General features: G+C 36.9%; 1 long non-coding RNA gene across 1 annotated transcript; it reads right to left on the bottom strand.

Moving 5' to 3' along the window:
* Positions 1-273: 273 nt before the first annotated feature.
* Positions 274-9608, bottom strand: LOC142162861 (uncharacterized). Its single transcript, XR_012694337.1, has 2 exons — positions 9238-9608; positions 274-1159 (listed from the first exon to the last, which is right to left on the bottom strand). It is a non-coding gene; the product is annotated as an uncharacterized LOC142162861 (long non-coding RNA).
* Positions 9609-10205: the final 597 nt, after the last annotated feature.

The raw sequence follows: 10205 nt of genomic DNA, 5'->3' as shown, positions 1-10205 counted from the left end.
GTAATAAAATAAAGTAAAAGAGTAAAAATTAGTTGAAACAGCTATATTAGGCCTAAATTAAATATTTACGTGCTAAAATATGAAAAATCTTGGGGAGGGTCAAAGATCACATGTCTACAGCTGCCCCTCTTTGACTGGAAACGCGAAGAGTTTTCAGACAAAGAACGACTAGACATGTTTTTTTGACCCGACCCTTATTTAAGGAGACCAAAATTAAGAGAAAAGGGGAATGTGACCAAGCCCTGGTATCTAAGCTGCCTACATATCCTTGGCTATAAAGGAATCAGGTCACGTGTAGTTCAGAAGTGAATGAGGTGATGGAGTACCGAGGTGGAGAGCCGATCGAGGTGCTGTTCCGCTGAGGTTCCGGTGCGCGGGCCCGTTATTACATCAAAATCAAAAATAAAAAAGACTAACTAAGCCTATCAGCTACGAGTTACAAGATTCCTATCTATGAGTCTTCTGAAGCTTGATCTTGAGTCTTGGTTGGTTCTTCATGCAGACCCTGATCTAAATCTTGATGCTTGTTAGCCATAGGTGTTGGTTCAATCTTCTTCATCTTTTCAAACCAAGACGGGACATGCAGAGCTTGTGACCTCAGTCCTTACTTGAGCAGCTCACATCTTTCATTAACTTCTGCATTTGGATTCACTTCTTGTCTTTCTTTTTGTTTTTTTTCTTTTTATTCTGGATTGTGACTAACTTCTGTTGATCATCTTGGACTGCTGACTCGCATTCTTGACGCGAGCTTCTTTTGTTGCTGACCTGAATTGCATTCTGAATTGAATTCCCCCTTTTGTTTTCCAAGTGGGCGCCTGATTGCTGAACTTGAACCGTCTTCTCTTGTTACTTGACACTATTTTCCCTTGCACCTTGAACTATTTTCCCCTTGAAACATGAACTGTTTTTCTTTGAAACGGCTTTGCCTTGAAACTTGAGTTGTCTTTCTTCGAAACTGCTTTCCCTTGAAACTTGAGTTGTCTTCCTTCGAAACTGTTTTCCCTTGAAACTTGAGTTGTCTTCCCTTGTTCTCCAGGTGGGCGCCTGATTGCTGAACTTGACCTGTCTTCCCTCGAAACCTGAACCGTTTTCCCTTATTCTTCAGGTGGGCGCCTGATTGCTGAAACTCTCTATGTTCCCTTATTTTCCATGTGGGTGCCTGCAATCAAAACCAACAAAACAAATGAAATTTTTCTACCCCAGTTTGCACTAGGAAGATTTGTGAGTTGTTAGAAATATTGTAAACCACTTATACTATTGATGAAATAATGAGTAAATTAAAGACTAGACTAGGATGTACGTTTCCTAAAAGTGATTGAGCTTGCGAAAAACTATAAACTAAGCTTGACTAAAGTAAAAACTGACCCTATTCTCCAGGCAGGGTCCCCCTGATTTCAGGAAAACTAAACATTGATAATCTTAAGAAAACTAAAAAATTGACCCCTTTTTTTTCAAATCCAGACTTCCTTTTTTTTTTAAAAATTATTATCCTAGGAGAAAATTCATCGGACTAGGTTTTCTATCTTAGGAGAAAGATTCATTAGACTAAGATTTTGATCTTAGGAGAAAGTTCATCAGACTAGGTCCCCCTTTTTTGTTATCTTAGGAGAAAGATTCATCATACTAAGATTTCTATCCTAGGAGAAAGTTCAACAGACTAGGTCTTCTATCTTAGGAGAAAGATTCATCAGACTAAGATTTCTATCCTAGGAGAAAGTTCATCAGACTAGGTCTTCTATCTTAGGAGAAAGATTCATCAGACTAAGATTTTGATCCTAGGAGAAAGTTCATTAGACTAGGTCCTCTATCTTAGGAGAAAAATTCATCAGACTAAGATTTCGATCCTAGGAGAAAGTTCATCAGATTTGGTTCCCTTTTTTGTTATCTTAGGAGAAAGATTCATCAGACTAAGATTTTGATCCTAGGAGAAAGTTCATCAGACTAGGTCTTCTATCTTAGGAGAAAAATTCATCAGACTAAGATTTTGATCCTAGGAGAAAAGTTTATCAGACTAAGATTTTGATTGGAAGGAAAATCCATCAGACTAGGACTTTTTATCCTCGGAGAAAAAATGTGAAAATCAATGGCAAGACTTTATGCACAATAGCAAAACAAATAAAGGCAAAGATTTGAGAAACTTCCCTTTGTCGGCTCTTCTCTTCTTTTCTTTTCTTCTCTTTTATTTTTTTTATTTTTTATTTTTTGGTTTTTTTTTGGTTTTTTTAACCACTTTCCTTGTATTGCTTTGTTTCTGTTTCACACAAAGAAAAATTTGTCAGTTTTGAAAATGGTAGTCGGTTTGTGGCCTTGAGTCTGAGCAGCTTGGCTTTTGCTCGATCAGCCTGAGTCGGTCTCAAGAAACTTTTGTTCTGCACCAACTCTGATTGTTTGCACCCAGTACCATTTGTATTTTCAGCTCAAACAACTTTATCCCAACTGGAGATCTTTGCTTAGGTGACCTTTTCAGATACCTTGACTGACTTCCTGCTTTTGAGCAATTTGTCTGTCAGAGAGAATCATAAGTTATCTTCGCTTGTGCTAAGTAGGCTGACAAGAGTCTTTTGGGGAAGCCTTTGCATGAATCCTAAAGGTATATTGACAGTAATAGCTGAGTGTGCTGGCCAAATTTACTTTAAGCAAATGAAAAGGTGGTAGCAGATTTTGAAATCTTTTCTTACTTATTTTGACAAGGATTGACTCAGAGTGAAGGACACACAATGATGTAAAGAAACGAATATTAACAAGAAATGCCCCCTGTCGGAAGGACAGAAGGAAGAGTTTTCATTTTTTTTCTTTTTTTTAACTAGCCTTAATAGTCATGAACTGCATTTTGGACTCAACGGCCTGATCTATCAAACTAATCCAATCTTCCCTTTTGCCATTCTTATGAGCTTTGAAGTCGAACTTGTTTATGTTAATTCTTCGCACCAGCTTTATGACCCACTTTCGACTAGTGGTGCCCCGAGGAGTTTTCACCAACAAGTCTCTCTCATTTATTCATCTCTGCTTACCATCGCCTTACAGTGCCCGTGAGGGTTTTCACTAGTAAGACTCTCTCATTTTTCTTCTCTATTTTCTTTTTCTTTCCCCTTCTTTTTGTGAGCAACTTGACAGTGTTCTATGTCCCGTGACAACCGTTGCTCATTGCATGCTTCTGTTGGCATTCTTGAAGGCATATCAGAAGGTCTTTATTTGGAAAGATTTTGGATAGGATTGGAAAGAAAGGACGTCATGAAGGCTCAAAATAGACTCAAAGTAAAGGGGGGTTGTAGACTTACAACTCTTGGAATCGACTCTTTCAAAAGTGAAATAAAATCTTTGCCCCAATTTCAGCTATTGGGGATTTTCCTCTTTTTTCTCTCTTTTTTTTGAATTCTTATTTGGTTGGACCGAACCGTGAGGCTGCCTACGTATCCTTTTTTTAAGGAATCAGGTCGAACGTAGTTCAAACATCTGAACTAACCATTTTTCATCTTTCTTTCTTTGTCTTTGTCTTTTTTTTTCCTTTTTTTTCCAAAACAAGTTGCCCCAACTTTTATTTTCTGGGGGCATGGATCTTTGATTATTTTTCTTTTTTTTTTAACTTTCTAAGAGTTGCCCCAGTTTGTACTCTTGGGACATGGCTTTTTTTTCTTTTTTTTGACTCTAAACTTGATTCCAAAAGAGAGTAGTCAAAGAAAATAACACAGGCTCAAAAGGGGGTAGCGAAGGATATAAAGTGTTTGGGTAGCAGAAAAAAGGCCTCCCAACCTCAAGAACGTCAAATATGGTATCTTTTCGCGATCACAGCATTGGCGAACATGTCTGTCTTCTTGGTGTGTCGTGCTCACAAGACATTTTTTCATCCCTTAGTGACAAACTTTCCAACAAACTTCAATTGATTAAACACTCAAGCCCGATCTTCACAATGATTTGAAGGTGAATTTTACTCGACCTTAGTTCCAAAGTATTCCAACTCTTTATTCATCCTCAAATGTATTTTTTTTAGTTATACAATTCCAGATTAAATTAGTTTCTAAGATCTGGCCAAAATTTCCGCATGCATGTCATGTCACTAAAACTAGCGGGAAGGGAACTAAGCAGGGAAAGACACAAAAGACAAATTGTATTTCATTGAGTAAACAATAAGACAAACAACCTAAAATCTGAGTTAGAACCCTAAAATAACCCGGCTAATGAAAATAGCAACAACATAGACAGACAAGACTCACACAAACAGAATAGAGGGATAGAAGGATTTGACTCAATAAAAACAAATAAAATCTGGATCATAACCCTGAAATAACCCAGATAATAGAAAAAATATCAAAACAAGCTTCCAAGATTCCTTCCTAGTGAGGAGAGAATGGCTTTTCAATTGCTAAGCTTGACATTTAGCCACCCATATGCTTATCAGAATCACCAGGGTCTTCTCTAATTTCAATCAATTTTTCCTGGATCATCCTTTCTATTTCTCTTTTCAAATCCCGACAACTTTTAATATCGTGCCCCTAGGCATTGGAATGGTATTCACACCTTTTAGAAGGGTCAAAGCTTCTTGCACGTGGGTCCACATGATTTGGAGGAATAGGTGCAATCATGTCATAATGCTTTAACTTCTCAAATAAGCTTGCATAGGACTCTCATATTGGTGTAAAATTATCTTTCAACCTTTGTTCCCCTTTATACCTCTAGATTGGATGTGGGTCATAGAGCATTTGAAAATTTTGTGGAGGCTGGTGGAGATTTTGTGGTGCTGGTGCTCGCCTTCTGGGGTGTCTTGGTGGCCAGACAACATACTGAGGTGCAACAACAGAGTATTGAGGGTTCTGAAGTGGATAATAGTATTCAGGGGAATCATGGGAAACTTGGTGAGGTTGCTCATACCTTCGAGATGCTCTCCTATGACCTCTTCTCGACCCTGATGTCATCATGTTTTTTTTGTGCTTCTCATTCGTGTCACTAAAATTATCGGATTCAATCGGGACAGCCTGAGTTACTGCTTTGAGAACTGCTTGACTTATAATTTTGCCTGTCTTAAGACCATTCTCAATCATTTCCCCCATTTTGATTGCTTCCGAGAAGGATTTACCCACTGCAGACATCATGTTTTGAAAATAACCTGGCTCTTGAGCCTGAAGGAAGACAGTGATTAACTCGTGCTCATCTATGGGTGGCTTAACTCTAGCTGCTTGCTCTTTCCATTTAATGGCATATTCCTTGAAACTTTCAGTTGGTTTCTTCTTCAGGTTTGAAAGGGAATTGCGGTCTGGGGCAATGTCAATGTTGTATTGGAACTGTTTGACAAAGGCCTGTGCCATGTCATCCCAGACATACCAGCGAGACGCGTCTTGATTTATAAACCATTTGGAGGCTACTCACGTAAGGCTTTCCCCAAAATAAGCCATCAACAATTCTTCATTTCTTCCCGCACGTCTCAGTTGATTGCAATACCTTTTCAAGTGGGCTATGGGATCTCCATGTCCATCATACTTTTCAAATTTGGGAGTCTTGAAACCAGGCGGCAAGTGGACATCGGGGAACATACATAGATCTTTGAAGGCAACACTCTTTTGACCTGCTAACCCTTGCTTGTTTTTCAACCGTTGTTCTAAGCTTTTCACTCTTTGGGTCATTTCTTCCTGTACCATCTTTCGGGCAGGCTTCTCAATGTTTGCAGGAAGATCGAACGAGTACGAGTGGTACTCAGGAGAGTGGTACTGCTCTTGCTGTGTAGCAAATTGTGACTCATGACGAGGCTGTCCTTGACCACTGGCCCATGCTTGACACATTTTGGTCATTTGCTGTTTCAATATTCTATTTTTCTCAAACACAGTAGATTCTTGTTGAACCCTCTGACCCTGAGTCTCTTAAGCACTTGTACCAGCTTCGATGTCAGTTATCATTTTTCCTTGGATCTTGTATTTCCAGCTTACCACAAACCGACCACCTCAACTTTCTTCACAATTCAAAACAAAACATGCTAGAATGGACTCAGTCAGTCCTTATTATTATCAACATTTTTTCACTTCTTCATTTTTTTCATTTCTTTTTAATAGTGATCGAACCTGATGTGGGTTTGTGAGAATATGAATCAGATCTTGCGTAGTTCGGGAAGATCATGAATAAAGTAAATAAACTAATTTAATTTTTTTTTTGAATTTTTTATTTTATTTTTTTGAAAGAAAGACTTATAAAGAAGAAAGGGAATATTTTTGGATTTTGATTTTTCTTCAGCATTTTTGCAAAGAAAGACTTCTAAATTTTAAAATTTTTTTTCTGGAATTTCGAAAGAAAAACTTCTAAAGAAGAAAAAAAATATTTTTGGAATTTTATTTTGAATTTATGAAAGAAATGCTTCTAAAAAAGAAAATATTTTTGAATTTTGAATTTTCTTTTCAATTTTGAAAGAAGAATGAAAATATTTTTGGATTTTTGGAAGAAATTAAAAGAAAATATTTTTGTATATTTTTTTTAAAAAACAATTAGGGTCTAAAAGAAAGGCTTTCTAAATAAGCAAGTAATGGAAAATATTTTTGGATTTTTTGAAAATTGGGGTCAAAAAAGACTTTTCTAGAGAGGAAGTAAAGAAAAATATTTTTGAATTTTTTTAAAAATTATGGGCCAGAACCGATGAGGTTTGCCTATGTATCTCACATCCGGTGAGAATCAGACCCGCGTAGTTCGCCCAGTTTTGACGGAACAAAATAAAATATGACTTATTTTGAAATGACTTTTTTTTTCAAAATTTCAACAGAATTTCAGGGTAATTCAAATACCTACCTCTCACTCTCTTTTCTTTTCTCTTTTTTTCGATTTTCGTTTTTTTCATTTTCTTTCCCTATTCTAGAAGCCAGTCAGCATGCAAGCCGAAGCAGATAAATACGCAAGTGGCACGTAAGATGCATCACAATGGTCTTTTCTTTTCGGGTACACCTGTCCTAGACAGACCCAACCCCTGTGTTAAGTCTCCAAAGTCAAATGCACGTGATGCAACCAAACGTTCCTACTAGGGATCCGGCATTAGGCTGAGTTATTCTAGGTTTAAAACATGGGTGTATTGTTCTAGACCTGGCTTACCTGAGCGAATAACTCGAGCCGACGGGGGGCAGCGTACCAGTAACCAAAAGATCATCCGGCTTTGCAACTTGTCCGAACCTCGTTCTATTTGGGATATGACACTAACAAAAAGAAGTCACGCTAGTATGCACTCCTCAGAAGAGAGAAGAGAGGGGTTTCGTAGCAGTTTATATACAGTTCAAATAATATCAAAGCGGTAAAAAGAAACATTTAACACATTAGGCCCAAACATGTAATAAAATCAGATAATAAATATAGTCAAATATAACAATTATTCTAAGCTCGAATTCTTGAACCCTGAACCAGAGATTCTGGGTTCTTATCCCCAGCAGAGTTGCCAGAGCTGTCACACCTCTTTTTTTCTTACACCCGAGGGTAGATATAAGGGAGTTTTTCCAATTAAAGTGACAATCGAAATGAGATTTATTTGTTTAAAGATTCAGAGTCGCCACTTGGAATAATTTAGGGTGTCCCAAGTCACCGGTTCAAATCCCAAATCGAGAAAAGATTGACTCTATTTTACAGTCCGCGAACACAGAAATATGGATAAGGAATTCTGTTAATCCGGGAGAAGGTGTTAGGCATTCCCGAGTTCCGTGGTTCTAGCACGGTCTCTCAACTGTTATTATTGGCCTATTTATCTGATTTTAAAACATGTTTTAACCTTTGGTTCAATTTTAACTTTATAACCGCTTTTAATTAATTTTAGAAAGATTCAACGCCATCTAAAATACGTCTTGAACCAGGTCACATGAATGCACTCGCGGTCCACGATACATTTTATCTAATGTTGTTGAGATTTGGATTTGGGTCACATAAATGCATACCCGAATTTGGGAATTAGGTATCATGACTATGTCATGGGAACCTTACCCATAGTCACGATAGTTTATTAATCGCGCCTAAAGCAAACCTCGATGTTCATGAATTATTTATTCCTAACTAATTTGAGATATGGAAAATATTTGTAGCTCTTAAACTTATTCAATTACTTACTAGCTAAGCATATGTCAAACAGTGGTAAAGAAACAAAAGACAAAATTATTTTTGCTAGAAAATTTCAAAATTATTAAACTGAATAGATGCACTACCACTAACTTATGCGTCTTTTGAGTTTCACTCAAATTGTGAATCTTCAACCCATTTCTGATAAAGTTTCCTCAAAGAAAATTATGACAAAAAATTTCTTAAAAGCTTCATGTCTCAACAAAAGCACATAAATCAGAAAATTGATCATCTTCGTATGAATAATCAACATCCTTCTAGATAGAAACCAGCTTTTAAGTTCACCTGGAAAATTAGTTTTTATGATTACTTCCGAGACTAATTCAACATCTTTCTAAAAACAATGAAATTAATGCCACAAATGATTTGGCTAACCGAATGGGCCATTTTAATAACACAAAGGATATTTTTTTTAAGATCACGTATTATTTTATTCTACAATGTGGACATATTAATATGCATAAACACCAATTTTATCAAGTGCAGTCTAGGAAAAACATCCTGATTTAACAACATCTACCGAGGCAACCAAACAAAGAAAACATGTTAGTGCTTGTTAAGTTATTAAATCCGATGGGCATCCATGAATAAGTGCCAGAATGCACAAGGATATGAATACATATCTCTCAGTGCAAATAATCATCAGCCAAATCTTTTTGTGATGGGATATTCATCAGCAAAATCTACAGAATATGCGATCATTATACACCCCTAACAACTGTCATAGTTTATTTCTAAACTAGCAGAAGTACTCAACAAATTTTATGCAAGTAGCAAGTTCTAAACTGAAAGCTTCCAAATATAAATGAACCTAACTCAGTCCATTTGATAACCAAGCCATACTCTCAGTGTTGAAACATGTTTCAAGTGATTTTCCATTAATTCATATAACCAAATTTCATTTCAACCTCAAACTGTTTCAAAATCGAACTGCTCCAACATAACAGAATACCAAAAAATCCTTCAACAACTCAAGATTACATTTATTTAATTGATTTCATCTGAATAACAAATTGTTCCATTTAGAAACACAGAGAAAGCAAATTATTCCATCTTAATAGCTTTAATCTGAATATTCAAAATTTCAAGAATACAAATTCATTCAAACCAAAAGAACTAAGGTAGAACACCAAGAATTCTTGAATTAATTAATGAAAAGAGGTAGAAACAGACCTCAACGGATCTTTAACAAATAGAAATTCGGATCAGATCTTGGACCGGGATCGGAACCTCAAAAAACAAACTCAATCTCCACTGCATCTCAGCCACGCCTGAACCCAAAAGTCATTTTTTGCGGTCATTATGCTTTCTTCTCTGTTTTCGAATTTTGGACTAAAAATCGTCCCAAGCTCTCACTCTCATTCCTTTCGTCCACAATTCTTAATAATTCTTAAGATAGGAATTGGAGTTGGAGTATGGCTCGATTTTGTGTTGAAGAGAGATCTCTTCTTTTGTTTTCTTTTGTTTTAATCGCGAAGAAAGAAAAGTTCAAGATGGGGCTCCTTTTTGTGTAAAACAGCGGATCAGATGAGTTTTTGGTGTTCGTTTATTATTTTGTGCATTAGGTACTATTATATAGGAGTAGGAATTAGGTTAGGGGTATGACCTAGGAATTATGGGCTTGGGAATTATGGGCTAGATCCAAAATTAGGCCTAAAAATGGGCTGCTCGAGCCCAAGTTTTATTCTTTCCATGCGAACGAGAGTAAAAATTAGTTGAAATAGCTATATTAGGCCTAAATTATATATTTACGTGCTAAAATATAAAAAATCTTGGGGAGGGTCAAAAATGACATGTCTACAGCAGTAATGGTAGCTCAAGGCCCGAAATCTCCACTTACATATCAAACACCTCCACCCACATACTAAGCACCACCACCCACATATCAACCCTCATCTTCCAGATATTCCTAACCAGCCACTACCTATCATACTTATAATTCCCAACCATCTCATTTCCAATCACCTCCAACTTGCCAAAATTTTCCAAGACCATGACCAAACTTTGACTGTAAGCCACCCAGACAGTACACTGCTATTGCTGAACCCATCAACCAGTTGTATGAAAGGTTGAAAGCCGATGGTTATGTCACCCACATTCCTGCTGTGGCATTAGAGAATCCGTCTTAATGGGTCAACCCA

The sequence above is a fragment of the Nicotiana tabacum genome, chromosome 8 (assembly GCF_000715075.1).
Source record: "Nicotiana tabacum cultivar K326 chromosome 8, ASM71507v2, whole genome shotgun sequence".
Taxonomy (NCBI): domain Eukaryota; kingdom Viridiplantae; phylum Streptophyta; class Magnoliopsida; order Solanales; family Solanaceae; genus Nicotiana; species Nicotiana tabacum.
This window is presented reverse-complemented; position numbering and strand designations above follow the sequence as displayed.